Raw genomic sequence first — 24,904 nt, forward strand, 5'->3', positions numbered from 1 at the left:
TACTGTTGTCAGTAGAAAAGTTATATGTAATATTTGAAGATAATTTCAGAAAATAATTCTGCTAATAATAATAATATAGTTATTTTTAAAGGTGCCTTGGTGAGATTTGGGGGTGCTTGGTCCTCCCCCAAAAAGGTCTGAACTCGCCTATACAAGAGATGCCAGAATAACACAGAAAAAGACAAACAAACTCTAAACAAGAAACAGACACATGGCATAAATATGAACGGCTCTGACATGTTTTCCTTCATTTATTTCAATTGTTCTTTTAAATTTTATTAATATGGCACAAATAACAGCAGTTTTTTATAGTAAGGTATGTTGTAAGAACAACTCTATTCTAACAGGAGGACGCATCAGGCAGATCCAACCCCTGATGGAATTTACCGGATCAAACATAAAAACTTCTAAACTTTTGATATGATGAGAGTCAGTCGAGGACCTGACATGTTAAACCGTCCGAATCACAAAGTCTTTGAATTAGCGTTTCATCAACAATGTTGAAGGCAGCAGTGAGAAGCTCTAAAACTGAGACTCTCTGTGGGTCACTGTGGATCTTCAGGTCACTGATGTCTTTAGTAAGAGCTGTTTCTGTGCTGTGATTGGTTTTGATCATTATTAAATTTACATAAAGAAGCAAATTCATTATGATAGAAATTACGCAATTCAGTGTTCGTAATTTTGAAAGGATTATGTAGTTTATCGATTCTCAGTTTTCAGCATCTGTGAACAAACTTCAGTCTGAGGCTGGAAAATGATCAAATCCAGAGAGTCTCCTGTGATATGAGTGCAGCGCAGGTTTGGTCCAAGTCTCTGCTGATTGGATCCATGTTCTGGTAGGTTGAGTCTTTACATTGCACAAGTTGGAGTCCAGTTCTCATAGTGGGCTTCCTGGAAAAAAGAGAAAAGAGTTCTCCACTGAAGGAGTACATCTTTCAGAAACATCACATCCTTATAACCCTTCCTCACCATCAGCCTTTGCGTCTGTTACCTGCTCAGGTACATAAACTGTTCTATTCATGCCGCTGACTGAAGCTACTTTTTTTTTTTCCACCAGTTGCCCTTCCTGAGATTTATCTGCCTGGAATCACCTGCAAGCCAAATGTGTAACCCACTACATGATGGAGCCACAATGTTCAGATCAGGAGTAAAAAGCACTAATAGAATAATAATAATGTCCAGTCATTGTTGGGATTAAGGCTGTAATTTCTACTGTGAATGGAAGGAGAGGAGACTGTCGCGCTGACCTAGTAGGTGTGGCTGTTACTCTTCTCTTCCTCCTCCTGCCCACTACCTGCTCTGTGCTGCTGCTTGCGCGTGGCCGCTAATTAGACCTTGTGTGCAATCTACAACTAAGCGCGGCCTGGTGCGCGCCGCTCCGCCAGGTGAGCTGAATTAGAGCAATCAAGGGCTGGCGTGCCTAGTAGACCTTAAAATGCATGCAGCAGTCATTTGACCTGAGTGCGACATACTGAGAGGACAGCAAACAAAGCACAATCCACCTTCCACTGTGAGGAAGACTTTGAGCTAGATGGGCTATCGGTAAGCTCTTGGACTCATATTTGCTGCTTATATGTTTGGGAACTGTGGAAATGTATTTATGCTTTGGGAAATAGTTACTGCATTTAAGTTTAAAAAATTATATTGATATTAAAATGAATGTTTAAGTTTGAATAAATTGTTTATGTAGGTAGGTAGTGTTTCTCACATTTATGTTAATTAATACTAAAAGCTACCCCAAATCCTTGGTTAAAGTCTGTATTAAAATATTTGCAAGCTTTAAAATGTATACTTTAAAAATGTTTAAAAATTGAGTGAAATTCAAAGTCTGGTCTTTTTCAAGTGTGGGCACCTCACAGACAGAACACTTGACAGAGACTTTCTATTTATTTCTTTAAATAGAGTTGTATGCATGGTTAAAGCTACGACTTCACAGTAAGTTAAGTTAATATGTTGTACGAACACCAACACGGTGAGATCTGATTATTATGACTTCTCTGCTATCGGCGCTCACATGTACCCGAGGTACAGAGTAGATGACTTCATTGGTGTGACTATAGGGGGCGCTGTTCAGAAAGCCGAAGGCCTTGTCGGAAACATTCATCACAGTCCTGGAGTTGTCTTCATCCTGAAAAAGAAAACAGAGGCACAACTGATCATCAGCTGTCACATTTTCATTAATATTTCTGCTCATCAACACAAACCGGGTCAAAGAATAGACGAGTAAAGAGTCCACGCAGGCGAGTAAGGCCTCAGTCACAAAGGCCTTACAGGAAGGAAAGTGTCTGTAATTAAAAACAATGGAGCCACTTTGCTGTGTTTCGTTGTCATTTATGGTTCTTTGTGTCTGTGTTCAGCTTTCTGTGTCGTAGCTTCACTCACAGGCAGTGTATTCATTAAAGATGCACTAGTGCTCTGACTCTGATCGGCTCTGACACTCAGATTTCTGTTTAATGTTCACTGTCACAACTACAGCCAATCCGATGTAGAGAGCTGGACTTTGCAAAGTGGAGTGAGAGTTAGACTAATTTAGAATCATTTAAAAATCTAATTAGATTTTTGTTTCCATCCATCCGGTGAAACTTAACAATAGATTTGGTGACAGACCCACCATGATCCTACCATCACCTGACTGAGGCCTCAGCTGAAGTCAGCATCTTCATTGTACACAGTGTGAGTGGAACTCTTCCCACACCTGAGCTGTTGCTGTGGTTACAGCAGGAGCTGCACTTTGCTTGGCCTGCCGGTACCTGTCAGCTCAGTGTCTCTAACGTCCCTCAGAAAGCTCTTAACATTCTTCTGGAGAAAAAGACGATGTGACTGATTAGAGTCTCTGTCAGATGCCACAGATCTGAAACAACTACAACATTCACCTGAGTTGGCATGTCCTGGCCAAATGTCCACTCACGAACAGCCTTATGCTCAAACATGGTGTTTGTTATGGACAAGCTGTGATTAACACAGAGGCCCAATCAAGTTCAGATCAGGCAGGCACATGACCCCTGACAGCATAGGTTCTGGGTGCAGAGGGTGGTGGAGGTTTATGTAATGATGTGAGTAGAAGAGCTTCACACTTACATCTGTGATCGCAGTATGTAATATTTCAACAAAAGGGTCTGAAAAATACCACAGAGTGTAAACTGTTAGATTTTTTTTTTTTTAAGAATTGTATTAACATTCAGCAATAAACCAACAAATAAAACATTTCTTTCACTGTTAGCTGTGGGAAATGTCATCATTGTAGCTCTGTGTGTGTGTTTCCTGTTTCCTCACTCTTTACTTTAGAAGATCTTTTCTTGCAGGAAATCAGCACAGCCACTGAAATGATGATGATGGTGACAGCCAGAGTCAGGCCCACAGACAGGAGAACATCTGCAGCAGTTTGGGAAGATGTTTGTGTCCCGCTGACACCTCCTGAGGACACGTAGACAGCATACACACATATGGATAAGGATGTGTCATGTACTTTGAAAACTGAGATTGTTTGAGATCAAGATACCTGATTGGCTGGCATCATCTAACACAAGGGTGATAAGATAATTAAGTGACCATTCTAATTGGCTGCTGTGTAGGAAAGTTTTACCAGTCTGTAATATTTTATCTCTCACACACAGTGGGTGGATGTACCTGTAGATGTTCTCTCAGACTGACTCTGTCCAGACTGCTCTGTGGTTCCAGTGGAAGCTGGTGAAGGTGTGAAGCTTCTGGAAATGGAGGTGAAACTTTGTGCTGTTGTTGAGACGACCGCTGAAAAAGGTCAGAGAGTCGAGTTAGATTTGTGTTGTTGGAACTGTGACCAACAAAAAGCAAAGAAACAGCAAATCAAGACTCAACTTATGAAGGGAGAATCTAAAAGAGATTCTTTTTGAGATTACCAAAGAGCACCACTGAACGACACAGGAAGTCATTCTCTGTGCAACTCCTCCATCTAACACACTGTAAACATTGTAATAGTTACATCCTTTTGCACACACTCTTACTCGTTAACGTTGCTGTCTATTTTTTTGATATTTATTTATAACCACATCTGTCACCTCTGGATATGTATTATTGCCACGGGGCGATCGTGGCTCAAAGGTTGACAGTTTGTCTTGTAATCGGAAGGTTGCTGGTTGGAGCCCCGACTCCGACAGTCTCAGAATCAGAATACTTTATTGATCCCTAGGGGAAATTATTTTTCATTACAGTGCTCCATTATAAACAAACATTAACAGAGACAGACAATACACTAACTAAGAATAGCACAATATATACGGACATATATATACATAAAAGTCACTTATTAATAAATGGTGGTGGTCAGAGGACCCGGTGGCGCCAGTGTTCAGCAGCCTCGCCTCTGTCAGTGCGCCCCAGGGCAGCTGTGGCTACAATGTAGCTGCCATCACCAATGTGTGAATGTGTGGATGACTGAACGTGCAAAGCACTTTGGGGTCCTTAGGGACTAAGTGAAGCGCTATACAAATACAGGCCATTTACCATTATTATTGCATATATTGTGCTATTGCTTATATCTTAACATATTCTATTGCTCATAGTCTAGTCTGTTTTTGTTTTGTTTTTGTGTCTATTAATGTTATTGTCCTGGAGCAACCATAACCCACACAATTTCCATAGGGATTAATAAAGTATGCTGATTCTGATTAAATGTAAAAACAAATAAACACTGTGACTAAACTATTTTGATTTTCTTTGCAAAGAGTATTAAAATAAAAATGATAATTAGTTGGTGTAGCCTCTTCACCCTCTGTCCAAAAGCAGCTCATTCAGCTCCTTTCCTTTAAGAAAACTAAATCCTGATTGGCTGCCTCTCACTAACAGAGTGTTTGGACAGCAGATAAGGTTTCTGTGCTCAAACCTATTTGTCTGAATTGAGCACACACTACATACACTGATGTATCGTGTCACCAACATGTTACACCCACAGCTTTTATGCCATCACATTTTAAATCAATCCTCTCTTTGCAGCTTTAACAGCTTCCACATTTCAATGAAGGATTTCAGAGTGTGGCTGTGGAAATCTTTGCCTATTCATCCACAACAGCATTTTGAAACTGTGATTGAGGGGTGTGGCCAAAACCTTTTGTCTATGCAGTACAGTGTGTAACCATAACTCCAGATACTGATATCATAAAGATCAAGAAGTAAAAGAAATGAATAAGAAGACAAACTTAGAAACGGAGTGCTGAGAGCAGTCTGCAGTCTGAGCTGTTGGCTCACAGGGATTACTGTACATACACTCAGCTCAGTATTAGAAGCTTTGCTCATGTTTAATATGAACATCCACCACTGGAACAGGAGATATATGACAGGAAATAAGGAACAGCTGAACAGCTCCACTCTGACAACATTTGATTAATGTCAGTAAAAACTCACAGTCTGTGACAGTGACCTCAAACTCTCTGAATGAACCACTCAGGTAACATCTGTACCGTCCTGAGTCAGACTTGGTCAGCTGTGTGATGCTCACATACAGAACTCCTGAACCATATCTAATGTTGTATCTGTCTCTCTGAGCTTTGACTTTACGGGTTTCAACAAGAATGTTGTCTCCTCCACATCCTCCTCTGCAGAACATCTTTCTGTTTCCAGGCTGTTTAAAGTAACATGCGACTGTGAGAGAGCTTCCAGTTTCTTTATTGAAGCGTTTCAGCTGAGCAGGATCATCGTTTCCATCCAGCAGTGCTGTTAAAGAGAAAAACAATCAACACTTACTATCTGTGCTGCAGAAGCCACTGATGCTGCTTCATAATCTCATAATCTGCACATTATTAGATTTTATTGGATTACATTATAGGCTTTATTATTCATTACTGAATAGTCAGCACAATAAACAATGAGAAAAACAATCCTTAAATATTGCACTACCAAAGTGTCCAAATTGTCAGATTGTTTTGCAGATTTGACAGTTTTATGAAGAACAAACTTCAACTTTTTTAAACCCTCAGCGGATGCCAGTGAAAACTCAAACTTTTCTTCAGAAACTAAAACTGTCAGAATTAATAATTTAAGATTCTCATTTATGCTTAGAAATATTTAATCATTTGTATGCTGATAAAAATCATATCCTTATGAGGTCTGAGAAGATTCTGTGTGCACTTGTGTACCATGAGATGAGAAGAAGCAGCCTTGACGTTATAATTTCCATTAAAGCTGTAGAGACCCGACTGTCTTGTTCGTTATCTCAAAGTGTAAGACTTCACACCTTTAAATGTTCGACTGAGACGTGACCTGTTGCAAGTTCCTGTTCTTATCGTTTAGCAAGACATTTACTTCTGCTTGTCTGCATACAGTTTAAGTTCATTGAAAGGTCGTGTGTCTATGTATGGTATAGCTGGAAACACAGACACACACACACACACACAGAATACAGACACTGATGTTGTTCAGAGATGCCTGCTTAAGGATGCCACGTGTAATTGTAATTGCATATTTACGAATGATTGCTTGCCGATAATAAAAAGGGCTGTAGCAGAGGAATCAGTCGAAGTTGGTTGAGTTCAGGTGAAGGAATCTTTTCCTCAACTTTGACTGACTTCCCTCGCGAGCCACAAAGACAAAGAGCTCTGTCTTGTTCTGTTTTGTCGTGCAGTTTGTTGGTCTTGTGTTCCAGCGGGGTTTGTGCCTAGATAAACCCAACAGAAACTAAACATTTCCACAGCTGAAACAGAAACTCACCTTCAGCAACAAAGACTCCAAACCGTTCGTATGAAGCTGATGATGAAGATCCACCCAAACCACAGCTGTACTGTCCAGAGTCAGACTCAGTCAGCTTTGAGATGCTCACAGATAAAACATAAACTGTTGATTCTCTTTTATATTCAATGCTGTATCTGCCTGTTTGAGCTCTGACATCAGTTGTTTTAATGAGAATGTTTTCTCCTTCACAATCTTCTCTGCAGAACATCTTCCATGTTCCAGATGATTGAAAAACAAGAGGAACTGTAACATTTCCTCCAATGACTCCGTAGGAAAGAATCTGAGCATTGGTGACTTCAGGGTTTCCATCCTGCAGAGCTGTTGGAAACATGAACCATCAATAGTTACTGTTTGTACTTCCTGTAAGAAGCTGCAGTCTGATCACAGCATCCACACACAGACATAGAAGTTGTGAAGAAACAAAGTTTTAGTTTTTAGTTTTTTAAGGATGAATCATCTTACAGACGAACCAAAAGTTAAGAAAAATGTTTTTGTTTTATTTCAACAATTTACTGAAAATAGAAAGTATAGAGATGACCCTGATGAAGACTTTGCCTCGATACACATTGGCCCGTTTTGCTCGTTTAACTGCTTTAACCTTTGACAGAGTGCCTCAGCAGTTTCACTTTTTCTTTAACATTTTACACACACACACACACACACACACACACACACACACACACACACACACACATTCAGCCTCGTCCGTCACTGTGGTCGAGTGAGCCCTCATCTAGGAAGTTGTGGTTAAAACCGCAGCAGCTTGAATTTTGTTATTCCTCTATTACTGGTATTATGGGATGGATGCTTAGCAATGAAAAATGCATTGGAAGAAATTTTACTGTCAAAAAATTAGAAGCTACTTTTTTTGATAAGATGAAACCATTACTTTATTTACTCATAACACTTTGTTTTACTTATAGCATGATATCAGTAGTAAATCTCCACACTTCTCTACACATGATAGAAAAATCTGACGTTAAGGGCGATCAAATTAAAGGAAAGAAAGAGAAACAGAGGAAGATTATAATAAAAAGTCCTAAATCTTAAAGGTTAAAGGCAATCTTAAAACAGGCCAGTTAAAAAGCAGGAGTGCCTGCTGACAAGCACATAGAAACCATCATGTAGCTGACAAATACGACTTTAGTTTTTTATTTTTTTGTCAGGGATCAGTTACAGTCACATGAGATGTCGGCATCTGCCCGGCTAATGTTTTTCTCACCAAAGTTTCCCACTAAAATATTTTAGCTGTCAACTTAAGAAAGCAGAATAAATTTGGACCTGAACAAAGACGAAAATAACAAACTGGAACAGGGATGCTAAGCTTTAGTCTACAGGTCAATAAAAATCTAAACACAGGCAAGAAGTCAAATAACTCAACAAGAACTGAAAATACTCTAAAATACTAGAATGAAGCTGAACCAAAAAAAAAAACAACTAACAATAATTAAAACAAACCGTAGAATAACAATAAAAACCTAAACAGAAATCCAAATTCACACACTGAATAAGAATTAAACCTCAAACTTAACACAAACTCTGAGGATTGTAATAAAAGAAAGAAAAAGTTTTTTGGTTGTTGGCAGCAGAAGGTTTGTGTCTGAGCAGTTTGCAACCAGAGTCAGAAATGAAGAAGCGTCCATGAAAGTGACTCATAGCTGACTCTGATCATCATGTTTAACAATAGAAAGAAACATGTTGGAAGAATGAGAGCGACAGAAAGAAAAAGTGAATGTACTCACAAAGGAAGAAGAAGCAGATCAGAGTGTGATGGACTTTCATGATGAGGCTCTGATGGTTTACTGCTGCCTCTCTTCTTCTTCACTGGAAACCAGGAACTTGTGACGCCTCACTTCTCTAACTGAAGGAGTCCCTCCTCCAAACACACAGCACACACCTCCACACTCCTCCCCTCTGCATCACGCTTTTTTCTTTTCTTCCTTTGTTTCCTGCTTCCTTGGGTCCTCTGTGTGAAGGAATTCTCATTAAACTGTGATCAAACTTTCTGTGTGCAAACAAAAGAAATACGACACGTTCTTGTTGCACTGGTGTGAATTATATTTAACAGTCCTGAATATTAAAGTAACCATAGACACTGTTATGATCATCCAACATCTGAGATCATTACATACAGAGTACAGTGTAACAAAGCACTTTATGAAGCAGCTCGACTCCTCTCTCCTCATGTGTCTCCCTCAGCTTATCGCTTATCGCTGATAGGAGGAAATAAGACCCAAAATGAGGATGTGATTAAAACTATCAACCATGTTGAAACTGAGAAATGAGAAAGCGGTTTGAGCAGCAGGACCCGAGGCCTAATGTAAATCCTGGTTTTCACAGAGCATCCTGCGTTATAAAAGGTTGTAAAAGGTTCTCACTGACAAAATTCGGTAAAAACTCAGTGGAATTGTTTTTTTGGAGTTTATTTTTTGCAGAATAAGTCATTTTTTTCATATTTCATAATGAATTTGCCAACAGTGAGTGTGAGTTTTAGGAGGTATTCCATACCACCTTAAAGGTTGTTGGCAGCTGCTGGTTGCCTTTGAGTGAAATTAGCTTCTTTTTTCTCAGTAAGGTCTTTCTCTGCAGTTATTTTTCTGACCTGTAAGATTCACATTGTGTTACTTTGTGACTTTAAAAAAAAATTCTTACAGCTTTTAAACAATCAGCAACAACTACACAAAAACCAACTACACACTGACAGTAAAAATGAACAGTAAACACACACACACACACACACACACACACACACACACACACTCTGCCTGTGTGTAAAGTATTAGCAGACGGTTTCATGCTTTCAGGTGTTTGTTGTGTTCGTCAGGGCTGCACAGTTAATCAGATTTGATTCTCAGTGATTTATCTTTCCACGATTAAATGAGCACGACTGAACGATACTAAACCCTCCACCAATAACACTGCAGAGCAAAACAAAATCAAGCGCTCCCCGACGTCATCGCCAACCAATAGGGCTTTGGAGTTGACGTCACTGGAGGTGGGCCACGCCCCCTTTCCGCCATGACAGTAGGCTAGACACAGGATACAGCTTCAGCTATGGTTCATACGTGTTGTGTTATCAGTTGCAACGTTTGATCACACGATCGTGAAGGCAAGAAGCTGGATAATGGGCTCTCTTTTCATCGTTTTTCAACCTGGAGGCAACGTGAGGGATCCCATGTATCCGATATTACTAAACAAAGACGTCAGGCTTGCATTGCAGCGGTGAGACGAGCGGATCGAGTTCTGTGCAATCCCCAGCTTTTTGTTGGTTTGGTCTCTGCATCTTCTTTCCGGTGAGTTCTAAATTAATTCATATCACTATTAAAATGCTTTTAGTGTTATTTTCAAGGTGCTGAGGTCATAGATAATGAGATAAAACATGCTAATGTGTGATGCTGCAGAACCACGTCATGTCATCATGTCGACTGAGTAGCTTATGATTTAGCATTATTGCAGGCAAACCAGTATATGAAATGGATGTAACAAATCCAGACTGGGCACCAACACTGCTCATGGGCCTCTAAAAACATACTAAATTGCTCTCATTGTACACTAATCCGCACATAACTTCCAGATGAATCACACACCTGTCATGTGCACTAATTTTATCTTACAGGCTTTTATGCAGCTGCAGAGTCTGAAGGTGTGCCCCGTGCAGAAGTAATCGATGAAGATCTGACAGAAGAACAACAACAAAATTACAATGTCATAGCTGTGGACAGCAGTTGTGTTGGACAAGTGGAGGTTGAGGTACCACCTGTAAATGTGGACAGTGGCGATCGGACACCATCACGGAAGCTAAAGGGCAGACGAAGCATTGTGTGTGCAATGAACAGGGCAGAGCAGAGATAAACACAACACTGCTTGATAAGATTGTTAAGGTTTGCTGTGTTTTGGTGAATATGTGCCCCAGTGTGGTTGTCAAACCAGCGCCAAATGAAACTTGCTCTTGTTGAGTATTCATAAAGCTGTTGTGTTGCATGTGTAGTTCATTGTAAATAATTGTACTTTGTGTGAAGTAGTTTCAATAAAACAGAAAAGAATAGTATACATGTTTTTTTTTTTTTTATTCTTGATCTTATCACATGTACTTAGCAAGAACATAAAAATGAAATGCAAACTATTTACATGGCAACACACAGCTGGCATCAATCTTGAACCACAAAATGAAACATTACAGGCTATTTAGAGCAGCACGTTGTTTGGAGAAGTATTTCCCAACAAGTTCAGGAAGACACACTTTAAGAAAGAAGTCTTGTGCTTGCTTTAAACGTGGGTCCCAGAAATCCACATCAGGGAAGATGCGTATGACAGAAGGTCTCTCTGTGTCCACACAACGAGGTCACAGTGCAGTTTCATTCAGTCATTGTGAGTGCAGTACCTGAAACACACAAAAACCACTTTTAATAAAAGGTCTGTAATGAACCAAGGCTAATATAGATGGGTTGGCTGTACGTGCAAATCAAAAACTGTAACAAGGAAGTTGTTTAGAAAGTTATCATGTTCAAACCGACTTACCTTTGTCTTAACAACAACGTACAGTTGTCGCAGCGTGGAGGCATAAAGATGGACAAATCTTGCACCCAGCCGTTCGTGAATTGGATGTGGGCCTCCAGGGATTTATAATTCTTAAACTGGTTTGCTGTGTATGCGCTGACTCCACAGACAAGGTATGCAAAGATCGGGATAGGACAAAGGCGGTAGGTCGTCTGGGTTTCCACTCCACTTCCTTATTTCATACGGGTCCACATTACCGATGCACGCAATTTTTTTGAAAGTACCGTCTCTTGGCGTCTGGGCGCAATCGGTCGCGATACAGCCCTTTGTCTGTGGAGTCAGCGCATACACAGCAAACCAGTTTAAGAATTATACTTATTATTATTAATAAGAACCTTCAGACTCTGCAGCTGCATAATAAAAGCCTGTAAGATAAAATTAGTGCACATGACAGGTGTGTGATACATCTGGAAGTTATGTGCGGATTAGTGTACAATGAGAGCAATTTAGTATGTTTTTAGAGGCCCATGAGCAGTGTTGGTGCCCAGTCTGGATTTGTTACATCCATTTCATATGCTGGTTTGCCTGCAATAATGCTAAATCATAAGCTACTCAGTCGACATGATGACATGACGTGGTTCTGCAGCATCACACATTAACATGTTTTATCTCATTATCTATGACCTCAGCACATTGAAAATAACACTAAAAGCATTTTAATAGTGATATGAATTAATTTAGAACTCACCGGAAAGAAGATGCAGAGACCAAACCAACAAAAAGCTGGGGATTGCACAGAACTCGATCCGCTCGTCTCACCGCTGCAATGCAAGCCTGACGTCTTTGTTTAGTAATATCGGTACATGGGATCCCTCACGTTGCCTCCAGGTTGAAAAACGATGAAAAGAGAGCCCATTATCCAGCTTCTTGCCTTCACGATCGTGTGATCAAACGTTGCAACTGATAACACAACACGTACGAACCATAGCTGAAGCTGTATCCTGTGTCTAGCCTACTGTCATGGCGGAAGGGGGCGTGGCCCACCTCCAGTGACATCACGCTCCAAAGCCCTATGACATGCCTACATGAGCCAGCTGTTCCTGGACTAGTCTCGATGAGTGACACTGTGTTAAAGATGTAATGTACAACAAAGAAGAGCGAGCATTGCTGAGCAGCAGACTAAATGGTAAATGGACTGATTCTCATAGAGCGCTTTCTACTCTCCCGGAGAAAGCGCTCTATGCAACATACCACATTCACCCAATCTCACAAGCACTGTCTCTAAACCGAGTGTTTTTCTAGTGACATTCACACTCTGATGGATGCATCGGAGAGCAACTTGGGGTTAGCATCTTGCCATCTTGTTCAAAGAAGAGGAGACGCTGCTCAGCGAGGAACACGGCCTGTGTCTGCCATCAAATTCAAAATGAGCTCACAGTTTTCTTAAAATGGTTCATTTTCTCAGTTTAAACATTTTATATGTTTTCTATGTTCTATTCTGAATAAAAATACAGAACAAAATAAATAAAACAGAATTATTTGATATAATGAATAAAATATGTGTTTATGACGTTTACAAATCATTAAATTCTGTTTTAATTCAGACTTTATGAATAAGACCGTCACCGCTCAATGAATCAGGATACTTTATTAATGCCTGGGATTCTGTAAATATAACATATTTACTATAAGAAAGACAGAAGAAAAATGCAGACTCATTTCAGCACATGGAAGCTGAAGGCTGGTTTCTCTTGTGTAACTACAATTTACACAACACTGTGGTTAAGGAATCCCATGGTGTTGAAGCTCAGTGTGGGTTTCAGATGAAATGAAAATAGCAGAAGCATCAAAGTTCCTTTTACACGATTATGAGGGAAAAAAATGTTTCTGAGTTCCCCTCAGAGCAGGGAGCTCAAACACTGGCAGCCCAGATATTGACCTGATGAAATATAACACAGTTTGGCCCCCGAAGTGACTTTTTTGTTCGTTTTTGAGTGAAATGTTAAAATAAGTTCTATAAAAAGCCAAAAATGTTTTAATATGAGCAGAGAGCACAAACATGCTGAGTTTAGTTCAGTGAGAGTCACAAACTCATGTGAACACTTTTTTATTTTGTTACATATGAACAAAATTGCAGCAGGAGTGCTGCCACGTGTCTGGACAGAAAGAGAGGAGCGATGTGTTTATTTGGTAGCTCAGTGAAAGATTTCAGTTATGAGTGAGAGAAAAATGTGAAGTTTGCAGTTTTGTCTTGTTATACAATATTTGAAATGAAAAAAAATAAAACACCAAATTTTCTGAAATATTAGTGGGTGTTTTCTTGTTTTTTTGTTTGTCTTGTCCTACTTGAACACTAACGTGGCCGTCCAATGAGAGGAGAGCTCATTTACATTTGAGACCCAGGATCAGCAGGATCGGTCCCATCACAGCAACAGGGAAGCTCCCCATGAAAATATTAGTGATCTAGAAACAGGCAGATTAGTAACATAAAGCATAATACAGTTCTACAGATATGATTTCATTGTTATATCATCATAAATATCATGTTGTGGCTAAACTACCTGGATAACATCAATTCTTTATTTGTCCTGCTAAAGCATCTCATTCAGATTAAAATCTCTTTGACAACAAATAAAAACACAAGTGAAGAAACAAATTCAGCAACACGCAAACAAATGAACACAACATCCAGATTCTATTCAATAACATATCAAGAACGAGAGCAAAAGCAGTCACACTGACAAAGACAAGAAATTCCTTTATTCATGTTCCTGCTGTTAAACTCCGTCAGAGGAACCTCACAGTGTCGGCTCCTGTACATTATTCCAGGAAAATGGGAGAGCATATTCACAAGCCTTCATACTTCTGTTCCGACTCTGGAGGCGAGTATTTGTAAATGACAGTTTATTGTTTTACAAAAAAACTGCTTGTTTTGCTGATTAGGATGTACAGTTATTGACTTGGATCTTTGTGAGTGGTTGAACATTATGTTTGATTCATTTAATCTCGACACTCCTCCCTTAGACATCTACAGCTGTAGATGTAGGGAGAGTCTTTTTATTGAGTAAGTAACTTAAGTTATTAAGTTCTAAAGTTGTTTCTAATCCTACTTGATGTTTAGTAAAAGGAGTTTTTCAGAAGATCAACCACCCATAAAATGTATTGGACTTCAGAAAGTTTCAGCACCACAATCTTCTCTGTACTTTTAAATGATTTTGTTTTGCTACCTTGAAAGGTGACTCATTAATTTCATGTTTCTGATCATTGTTTAAATTCCTGTACAGTCTGGGATCATCTAGGAAAAACAAACCCCAATATGTCTGCTAATATGACAGCTACATGAATTCTTCACAAATGTGCAAAAACTAGCTTGGCCAGCTTTATGACTGGACGCTAGTCTGACTCACTGCGTCATCTTTTTAGAGGTCATCTTTTTTTGGCTTGGCCTTTAACACAGAATAGAAATATTAATTTTATTTGATTTTTATTGTCTTTTTGATGTTCATGTTCAGCTCTGAATCTGGAGAGTCTGGTCAGTGATTTGTGAGTGTGGAGTAGATTTGGTCCAGGTCTCTGGTGGCTCCATTAAGGTTCTGGTAGTTTGAGGCTTTACATGTAGAAACTGGAGTAAAGTTCTTAAAGTGCACTTTCTAAAAAAACAGACAAATATTTATTATTAATTATACAATCTGAATCTTTTCCAGAACATTTACACAGACGCTGAAAGCAGCTTCATTTAATCTATTTAGAGAGTCGTGGCAGCAACAGTGAAGATGACCTGCAGTTAAGGACAGCAGATGATCTCTGGCATCCTACGTACTCGAGACACGGAGGAGACAACTTCATCGGTGTTACTACAGGAGGCGTTCTTGGGAGAGACACGGGCCTTGTTAAGAAAACTCAGTGCACTATGGGTGGGTTTGTTTGAGTTGTCTGTAGCCTGAAAAAAGAGAAAAGAAGCCAAAGAACAGAAGTCAAAACAGGAGAAATATGCTCTCTCTTTCTAGTCCCTGTCAGGACTCTTGCTGCAGCATTTTGGATCAGCTGAAGGCTTTCAGGGAGTTTTTAGGACATCCTGATAATAATGAATTACAATTACAGTAGTCCAGCCTGGAAGTAATAAATGCATGAACTAGTTTTTCAGTGTCACTCTGAGACAGGATATTTCTAATGTGTGTGTGTGTGTGTGTGTGTGTGTGTGTGTGTGTGTGTGTGTGTGTGTGTGTGTGTGTGTGCATGCATATGTGTGAAAGCCCTGAAACACCAGCAAAGTGCAGCATGATGAAACCCGGAAACCAAACATTCAAACAACGGTTCACACACTAGTGTTGATCACAGCAGGCAGTGTGGACAATTGTCCTGAGAGAACAGCTGGACCCCCATCAAGATCACCTGAATCACAGGAATTCAAACATCATAGAAAACAAAGAGGGTTGATGAGATGATGAGAACTCATGAGACCCAGTTTCTTGCAAAAATAGCCAAGACCAAGAAGCTGAGAACACCAGTGTGCTGTGTGAGAAACATGGATGAAAGTCTGCACCAGTGTCCAGAGCCTCCCACTACCACCACCACCAGCCACCAGCGGCCCAAAACCAAAGGTGCACTACAACCAGTCACACAAGCCGCCCACCCAGGCTCCACACCCCTAGACCCCCATCAGCTCCGGAGGCGAGAGACACGCACCCCAAACCAGAGGGCCATGCACAGCGATAGGGCAGTGGGCCTGCAGGAAGGACCCCAGGACTGCACTACGCAGGGGGGGCAGATCAAGTGAAAGAGAAGGGAAGAGAGCGAAGCCAGAAAGAACCAGCAGGATCAGCCCGCTCTCGCTCCTCTCCATGTCCAACTGCTCCACATATCCAGGGCCACTTCCACCCCACCCACAGCCAAGAGCCAATGCACGACAGAGAAAAACAACCCCCTGCATGACTGCCAAGGTATCCACCCCTAACATGGCAAACCACCCCTCATACATACACCAAGGGCGACACACAGGGCCAACCCACACCTCTGACAACCACTGCAGGCCAGACACCCCGAGTATGATATTCAAACTGAGTGAATATCACCCATAGATCTTTTTTTTTTTTTTGAAGAAAAAAATAATTAATTGGATAAATAATTATACATTATATATACAGACACCATGTAGATGTAAAGGAGGGTTGGAGATTGGCCTATGATTAATTTGGACAGTAGGGTCAAGAAATAGCTTTTTAAGTAAAGGTTTAACTACAGCCAGCTTGAAGGCCTGTGGTACATAGCCGATTATTAGAGAGAGGTTGATCATATTTAAGATTGAAGCATTAATTAATGGCAGGACTTCTTTGAGCAGTTTTGTAGGAATGGGGTCTAAAAGACACGTTGATGGTTTGGAGGAAGTAATTATTGAAGTTAACTCAGAAAGATCAATTGGAGAAAAAGAGTCTAACTTAACATCGATGGTACTAAAAGTAGCTGTAGATAATATTACATCTGTGGGATGATTATTGGTAATTTTTTCTTTAATGGTTAAAATTTTATTTGTGAAGAAATTCGTGATGTTAACGTTAAAACCTTTCTTGTTTTGAGTTTTCTTCACTGGACTCTTGAACAGTTTAAAAGATTAAAAGTTCCTTAAACTCACCTCTGTGACATCAGCATACTGTGTTTCCACAGGAACATCTGAAAAAAGCACAAAGGTGAGTTTAAACTATTACAGGTGAAAGGACAGGTGCAACTGGTCACTGCAAACAAATCCTGATGTCTGGAAATGTTCATCTGCTCACAAAGACAGTGAACAGCAGCATTTCGGACAGTCATTAAGAGGACAAACCACATATGTGTCAGAAAAGCTCAAAAATGAAAACACTTCAAGAACCCAGGTTGTTTAAACGCTTGAAGTTGCTGCTGGTACTGCCAGTGTGGGATTATTAAATTCTATAACTTAACCTGAATTCTTAACAGAATTAGTGTTCAGTTTGTATCTCTGTTCTTCAACGAGTAACTGTCAGACCCAGGGTCCCTGACAGTTATGGACATGTGTACTTTTGGTGTTGCTGTCTCTCGTCTTCCTGGTTTCTGGGTTTGTGTGTGTGTGGGGGGGGTGGCACTGGCCACACCTTAGGACCTCACACACCTGCTGCTGATCAGGCTCGTCGGGGGAGCTACTTAAGAGAATGATGGAGCGCCCACCGGTGCAGGATTGTTGCGTGAGATTCCACGTTAGTGTTGTTAGTGTCAAGTCCAGCGAGTGTATTCCTGCAGTATTTTAGTCTCCTGACAGCTGCCTCTATTGCTTCCTGCAGGAAGAGCGTGGAAAGCCAGAGAGCAGCGAGCATGGGGAGTGCAGACACATGGGGGCGGAGAGCACGAGGCAAGGACTTATTGAGGAGGAAGACACAACATGGGAGTCAGGGGAATCCACGGGGATTATTTATGTGAATATTTACTGCACTGTAAATAAATGCACTGTTCAGCACACAGAGTCCAGCATTTGGGTCCTCCTTTCCCCACATCCCCACGGCTGGCCAGCGCTAACCGTGACAGAAACACACAGCATTTTCAAATCTTCTATGGGAAAATACTCTAAATACAAAAAATGTGTGTTTCCAAAACTTTATTTAACTGTAAAGAGACGCCAACAACTAAAATGTTCATTACTGTGAGAAATGGAACATGTCACCCGTGCTCCTGTTGTCTCACCTTTTCGTTTAGAGGATCTTTTCTTGTAGAATATCAGCACAGACACTGAGACCAGGATGATGGTGACAGTCAGAGTCAGACCCACATACAGCCCATACTGGTTCTGTCCAGTTAATGATGGGATGACTGGTGAAAAAGATCAGAGAGCTTAATTTAGGCGTGGTTGGATATGTGAACAAAAGAAATAAAAATAAATAAAAATCTAGACAGAAACCCCAGACGAGAAAATAAAGGAAAAAATGTGAACAACTTGATTTTAATTTTCTTTGCAAAGATTGTCAAAGTAATAAATTAAATAGAGGTGTTATTTATCTTTTATATACAGATACTTGAAACACTAACAACTGCAATGATCAATAAAAATATTATTTAGCTACCAGAGACATTAAAGTGGACCTATTCTGCTCATTACAGCTTGAATATATTTTTATTCTTGGGCTGTACTACAGTAACTTTGTGTTTTTACAGTTGAGCCTTGTGTGTTGGATCAGCCCCTCAGAGCATTCTCTGTCTGAAACAAGCTTCATCAGTTCTCATCTTCACGTCTTCCTTTGAGGATGATCCTCAAAAACAGGAGATTTGAAAGCAGGTAGACGGGGCTTCTGTGATCACAGCAAGAGCTCCCCATGAGGGTTATCCACTTTATTTTACATTGTACAAAGTAGAAAAACTCCAAAAGGTTGATTCTGTTCATCTGCATGTAGGTTTTTCAGTGGGAGAAACAGTCTAACAGTCAGAGCAGTCTGCAGTGTGAGCTGCTGGCTCACAGGGATTACTGTACATACACTCAGCTCAGTATTAGAAACTTTGCTCATGTTTAATATGAACATCCACCACTGGAACAGGAGATATATGACAGGAAATAAGGAACAGCTGAACAGCTCCACTCTGACAACATTTGATTAATGTCAGTAAAAACTCACCATCTGTGACAGTGACCTCAAACTCTCTGAATGAGCTGCTGGAAGATCCACTCAGTAAACATCTGTACCGTCCTGAGTCAGACTTGGTCAGCTGTGTGATGCTCACATACAGAACTCCTGGATCTGTATGTGAAGCATATCCAATGTTGTATTTGCCTCTTTGAGCTTTGACATCATCTGTTTGAACAAGAGTATTGTTTCCTCCACATTCTCCCCTGCAGAACAACGCTCTGTTTCCAGGTTGTTTAAAGGAACATCCGACTGTGAGAGAGCTTCCAGTTTCTTTATCGAAGTGTTTCAGCTGAGCAGAATCGTTTCCGTCCAGCAGTGCTGTTAAAGAGACAAACAATCAATAGTTACTATTAGGGATGCACCGATCCCGATACTGGTATCGGGTATCGGTGCCGATACTGTAAAATGTGTGCGTACTCGTACTCGTAAAAGTCAACCGATACCATGAACCGATACTAATGTAGCCCGGATGGGAATTTGGGAGTAGATACTCATAATTCCCATGGACTTGAACGCCACATAAGGTGTTCACAGTTCACAGAAGAGAACGGCATGGAGAGATGCACGAGGTTAGCTGAACCAAAGTGAGAGACTCGGCTAGTTTTACTGAGGTTAACTAGCACAAAAGAGTGTGTGACTAGAAAGCTAACCGTGTGAGAGCTTCGCAACAGAGTGTGGGTGAAGTGACTTTTTGTTTCAATGGTGGCACCACCGTCCGTGGAAAACTGTGTTTCCAGCTACGATCGCCGAGGCTAAAGGCTAGCCCGGACTGCTTGGCTGCGCCACGGAGGCAGCCGCTATGGACTGTCGGAGAGCTGGACAGTGACAGGCTAACGTGCTGTAGCAGAGACAGCATCGGGTACGCAGGGAGTGGATTTAGTGTGGGACTGGTGAACGGCGATCTACCGAGCAACGGAACTGTAAGTCAGACTTTTGTGCTCTTACTGGGGAGAAGAGGATTTTTCTCCATCGTCCGGCGTGAGCAGCAAACAGGCCTGCAACAAGTGTGAATGTGAGTGTGTGTGGGGCCCATGTGTGAATATTGTATGTTTAGTGGATTTATATAACGTGTTTTGGAGTGTATATTAGTGAGTCACTTACCAAAAGGTGATAACATAAGTTGGGTTGTTTAATATAATTTGAAAGGGAATTATTTCATTTATACAGTGTATTTCATTAAGGAATTGGAATATCATTTGAGTTTAAAAAAGGGATGTGTTGTACAGTATCTGTCTCTGCCCTTACGTTCAGTAAATGTTTCGTTTGTGTTAAAGAGTTGTGTGGGGTCGTTTCTTTACTACCAGTTAAGTTTAACTTGTGTGTGGCAGAAGTATCGGTTTTTGTACTCGGTATCGGCAAGTACTCAGATCCAAGTATCGGTATCGGATCGGTTTGAAAAAATTGGTATCGTTGCATCCCTAGTTACTATCTGTACTGCAGAAGCCACTGATGCTGCTTCATAATCTCATAATCTGCACATTATTAGATTTTAATAGATTAGATTACAGTCTTATTTATTACTGAATTATCAGCTTTAAGCACAATGAGAAAAAAATCCTTATTTACGACAGATGTGTTCCTTCAAAATATTGCACTACCAAAGTGTCCAAACTGTCAGATCATTTTCCAGATTTGACAGTTTTATGAAGAACAAACTTCAGCTTCTTTAAACCGTCAGTGAAAACTCTGCTTCAGAAACAGAAACTAAACATTTCCACAGCTGAAACAGAAACTCACCTTCAGCAACAACGATTCCAAACCGTTCGTATGAAGCTGATGATGAAGATCCACCCAAACCACAGCTGTACTGTCCAGAGTCAGACTCAGTCAGCTTTGAGATGCTCACAGATAAAACATAAACTGTTGATTCTCTTTTATATTCAATGCTGTATCTGCCTGTTTGAGCTCTGACATCAGTTGTTTTAATGAGAATGTTTTCTCCTTCACAATCTTCTCTGCAGAACATCTTCCATGTTCCAGATGATTGAAAAACAAGAGGAACTGTAACATTTCCTCCAATGACTCCATAGGAAAGAATCTGAGCATTGGTGACTTCAGTGTTTCCATCCTGCAGAGCTGTTGGAAACATGAACCATCAATAGTTACTGTTTGTACTTCCTGTAAGAAGCTGCAGTCTGATCACAACATCCACACACAGACACACTGAGAGCAGAGCTGACTCTTGGGCAAAGGCTATGTCAGCAGCCGCCTCAAGCGCCACCTGCTGTAACGGGCTCTGCTGCAAGTTTAAGAACAAAACAAACAAAAAATGAGAGCGCACCAACATCAGTGAGCAGAGAGAGGTGGAGCTATTTTATCAGCTGTGACCAAACTATAATCTAAAGTGCCAAACAGCTGGACTGTTAATAAGGTTTTTATTACAATATTAGTATCTACAATGAAGGGGAACTTTGTACATTTTGTAAAAAAGATTTAAAATACGATATTTTATAATTAAAGTGACAAAATATTTTAAATGACCAGTCTGTTAAGTCAGGAGTTCAATTCAATTCAATTTAATTTTATTTATATAGCGCCAAATCACAACAACAGTCGCCTCACAGTGCTTTATATTGCACAGTAGATCCTATAATAATAAATACAGAGAAAAACCCAACAATCATATGACCCCCTATGAGCAAGCACTTTGGCGACAGTGGGAAGGAAAAACTCCCTTTTAACAGGAAGAAACCTCCGGCAGAACCAGGCTCAGGGAGGGGCGGGGCCATCTGCTGCGACCGGTTGGGGTGAGAGAAGGAAGACAGGATAAAGACATGCTGTGGAAGAGAGACAGAGATTAATAACAGATATGATTCGATGCAGAGAGGTCTATTAACACATCGTGAGTGAGAAAGGTGACTGGAAAGGAAAAACTCAATGCATCATGGGAATCCCCGGCAGCCTACGTCTATTGCAGCATAACTAAGGGAGGATTCAGGGTCACCTGGTCCAGCCCTAACTATATGCTTTAGCAAAAAGGAAAGTGTGAAGCCTAATCTTGAAAGTAGAGATAGTGTCTGTCTCCTGAATCCAAACTGGAAGCTGGTTCCAGAGAAGAGGGGCCTGAAAACTGAAGGCTCTGCCTCCCATTCTACTTTTAAATACTCTAGGAACAGCAAGTAGGCCTGCAGTGTGAGAGCGAAGTGCTCTAATAGGGTGATATGGTACTACAAGGTCATTAAGATAAGATGGGGCCTGATTATTTAAGACCTTGTATGTGAGGAGCAGGATTTTGAATTCTGGATTTAACAGGGAGCCAATGAAGGGAAGCCAATACAGGAGAAATCTGCTCTCTCTTTCTAGTCCCTGTCAGGACTCTTGCTGCAGCATTTTGGATTAACTGAAGGCTTTTCAGGGAGTTTTTAGGACATCCTGATAATAAAGAATTACAGTATTCCAGCCTGGAAGTAATAAATGCATGAACTAGTTTTTCAGCATCACTCTGAGACAGGATATTTCTAATTTTAGAGATGTTGCACAAATGGAAGAAAGCAGTCTTACATATTTGTTTAATATGTGCATTGAAGGACATGTCCTGGTCAAAAATGACTCCAAGGTTCCTCACAGCATTACTGGAGGCCAAGGTAATGCCATCCAGAGTAAGAATCTGCTTAGATACCATATTTCTAAGATTTTCAGGGCCGAGTACAATAACCTCAGTTTGATCTGAATTAAGAAGCAGAAAGTTAGCGGCCATCCAGCTCTTTATGTCTTTAAGACATTCCTGCAGTTTAACTAATTGGTGTGTGTTACCTGGCTTCATGGATAGATAGAGCTGCGTGTCATCTGCATAGCAGTGAAAATGTATGCTATGTCTTCTAATGATGCTGCCTAAGGGAAGCATGTATAATGTAAATAGAATTGGTCCTAGCACTGAACCCTGTGGAACTCCATAATTGACCTTAGTGTGTGAAGAGGACTCTCCATTTACATGTACAAATTGGAGTCTATTAGATAGATATGATACAAACCACTGCAGTGCAGTACCTGTAATACCTACAGCATGTTCTGTAGGTACGAGCCTCACATGTCGGAAGGAGGAGACGGGGTCGGCGCACCGGAAAGCTTGGATTCTGAACGCGAGGAAGCCAGGGATCCACACGTCACGATGGCGACTACGGTACAAATAACACCCCCAGAAACATTTGACTTCTCTCATCCTGCCGAATGGCCAAAGTGGATCAGAAGGTTCGAAAGATTTCGCATTGCAACCGCTCTTGATAACAAATCAGACGAGTATCAAGTTAACGCACTCCTGTACGCTATGGGAGATGCTGCTGATGACGTTTTGGCAGTTTTACCACTGTGCGATGCAGATAAAAAGAAATATGCAACCGTCAAAGAGGCATTTGACAAACATTATGTAGGAAAACACAACGTAATTTTTGAAAGAGCACAGTTTAACTCCAGACGGCAACAGGATGGGGAAAGTACAGAGTCGTTCATCACTGCTGTGCACAAACTTGCAGAAAATTGTGCATTTGGAGCACTCAAAGACGAACTCATAAGGGACAGAATTGTGGTTGGCAAAAGACTGTCCGAGCAGCTGCAAATGGACTCAGAGTTGACTCTTGCTAAAGCCATTGAGAAAGTTAGGCAGAGCGAAACGGTAAAGAAACAACAATCAATACTTCACAGCAGCGCGGCAGTGGAGAAAATACTGAACATGGACACAATATGGACAAATACAAAACGCGGGAAAACGCAGACGTGGCAGAAGAAAGAACAAAAGCCAATCAAGCAAAGTGAAAAGGAATGTGGCCACTGTGGTCGCAAGAACAAACACTCATGGAAAGAATGTCCAGCCAAAGAGGTACAGTGTCGAAAATGTCAGAAAAAAGGACACTTTGCTGCGGTCTGTCGCAGTAGTGAAGCTGCAGCGCTACGCGAAGTGACAGAAAAACAAAAAGACACAGAGAGCGAGGATTGTGTGTTGTTGGGAGAAATAGAGACTGAGAGGTCACAGCCCCGGGTGCAAAAGGTCAAGTTAAATGGGGAAAATGTATATTTTAAACTCGACACAGGGGCGGATGTTACGTCTATTCCAGAGGGTTTGTACAGTCCAGACAGAGATGGTAAGCTGCAGAGACCCAGAAAGAAGTTACTAGGTCCAGGCAGTAGCCCACTCAATGTTATAGGCTGCTTCGAGGCACAGCTAGCAGTGAAAGGGCGCAGTGTTTCTCAAGATGTCTACCTTGTGTCAGGTCTAGTTCAGCCACTATTAAGCAGGCCAGCGTGTGAGGCTCTGGGTCTTGTGTATAGAGTAAGCACAATAACGGAATCGGTCAGATTTCAGGGCAGCATACCCAGATGTTTTTAAAGGTTTAGGCATGTTGAAAGAGCCTTACCACATTGAGCTAGAGCAAGGAGCTGTACCAATAGCCCTATCTGCCCCAAGACGTGTTCCTCTTCCCCTCAGAGATGCAGTGAGAAACGAGCTGCACAGAATGGAAAAAATGGGAGTTATCTCCAAAGTCCCTGAGCCTACAGAGTGGTGTTCAGGCATGGTAGTGATCCCCAGACCAGCAGGAAAGCCCCCCAGAATATGTGTGGACCTCACACCCCTGAACACAGTAGTCAAAAGAGAAAGGCACATCCTCCCAGCAGTAGATCAAACACTCGCGATGATGAAAGATGCTAAAGTGTTCACAAAGCTCGACGCCCGGTCTGGATTCTGGCAAATTCCGCTCACGCCAGAGTCAAGGCCACTCACTACCTTCATCACGCCTTTTGGAATGTTTCAGTTCAACCGCCTTCCTTTTGGCATTGCATCGGTGCCGGAACATTTCCAAAGGCTAATGTCACAGACGCTGGAAGATTTGGAAGGGGTGATTTGTCATGCCGATGATGTGCTTGTATATGGCAGAGACAGGCAGGAGCACGACCAGAGGTTGCACTGTGTTCTCCAAAAGTTTCAGAAGGAGGGTCTCACTCTGAATGAGAAGTGTGAGTTTGCTAAAAGTCAAATAATCTTTGTTGGACACAAAGTGTCAGCAAAAGGCATTGAGGCTGATCCCAACAAGGTAACAGCAATCCAGCAGCTGCCGCAGCCTCAGAGTGTGGAACATGTGCGCCGTCTCTTGGGC

At 41.2% G+C, this 24,904-nt stretch overlaps 2 long non-coding RNA genes across 8 annotated transcripts; both read right to left on the reverse strand.

The window, feature by feature from the left end:
- Positions 1 to 56: 56 nt before the first annotated feature.
- LOC102076308 (polymeric immunoglobulin receptor) lies at positions 57 to 8,629 on the reverse strand. Of its 7 annotated transcripts, XR_002057592.2 has the most exons (8): positions 8,442 to 8,629; positions 6,679 to 7,020; positions 5,377 to 5,685; positions 3,628 to 3,747; positions 3,274 to 3,414; positions 3,079 to 3,116; positions 2,021 to 2,128; positions 57 to 891 (listed from the first exon to the last, which is right to left on the reverse strand). It is a non-coding gene; the product is annotated as a polymeric immunoglobulin receptor (long non-coding RNA). The 7 variants fall into 7 exon arrangements; XR_002057591.2 differs by lacking the exon at positions 57 to 891 and having other exon boundaries at positions 1,803 to 2,128; positions 6,679 to 7,017; XR_002057590.2 differs by lacking the exon at positions 57 to 891 and having other exon boundaries at positions 1,803 to 2,128.
- A 5,128-nt stretch (positions 8,630 to 13,757) lies between these two features.
- LOC102076411 (uncharacterized) lies at positions 13,758 to 22,977 on the reverse strand. The gene is made up of 6 exons (XR_003215439.1): positions 22,806 to 22,977; positions 18,807 to 19,136; positions 17,884 to 18,009; positions 16,826 to 16,863; positions 15,017 to 15,136; positions 13,758 to 14,846 (listed from the first exon to the last, which is right to left on the reverse strand). It is a non-coding gene; the product is annotated as an uncharacterized LOC102076411 (long non-coding RNA).
- Between the last annotated feature and the right edge of the window lie 1,927 nt (positions 22,978 to 24,904).

This window comes from Oreochromis niloticus, linkage group LG20 (genome assembly GCF_001858045.2).
Source record: "Oreochromis niloticus isolate F11D_XX linkage group LG20, O_niloticus_UMD_NMBU, whole genome shotgun sequence".
In the NCBI taxonomy this organism is placed as follows: Eukaryota; Metazoa; Chordata; class Actinopteri; order Cichliformes; family Cichlidae; genus Oreochromis; species Oreochromis niloticus.